The sequence below is a fragment of the Vollenhovia emeryi genome, unplaced genomic scaffold (assembly GCF_000949405.1).
Source record: "Vollenhovia emeryi isolate VEMERY1.0 unplaced genomic scaffold, V.emery_V1.0 DF939203.1, whole genome shotgun sequence".
NCBI lineage: Eukaryota > Metazoa > Arthropoda > Insecta > Hymenoptera > Formicidae > Vollenhovia > Vollenhovia emeryi.
In genome coordinates, this window is record NW_011967163.1 from 267,080 (window position 1) to 267,472 (window position 393).

The window sequence follows — 393 nt, forward strand, 5'->3', positions numbered from 1 at the left end:
ACAGTTCTTGGATCGTGGACACAAGGCTTTAGAAAATGGACGAATCAGAGTTCCTTTAGGATTTACCATGAATGATATTTCATAACCAGAAGTTTGCTAGACTTCACTACAAATCTGGTAAATCCTAAAGGGAATTCTGACTCGTCCATTTTCTAACAGACGACTGGTTGAATCTGTCAGATTTTTTTTCAGTGTACATTTGAAGAAATAGATGTAAATGCTCTTAGAAATTTCAGCCGCAATCAAATAAAATTGTGCTTAAGGTAAAGAAATTATTTCTTTGAAATTAAATAAGTCTAGTAAGGTCCAAATTCAAATAAATTCGTTTCATTCCAAACAAGCTTTTTCTGGGTGTAATATTCCTAATAATTATTTCAATACAATTTAATACAT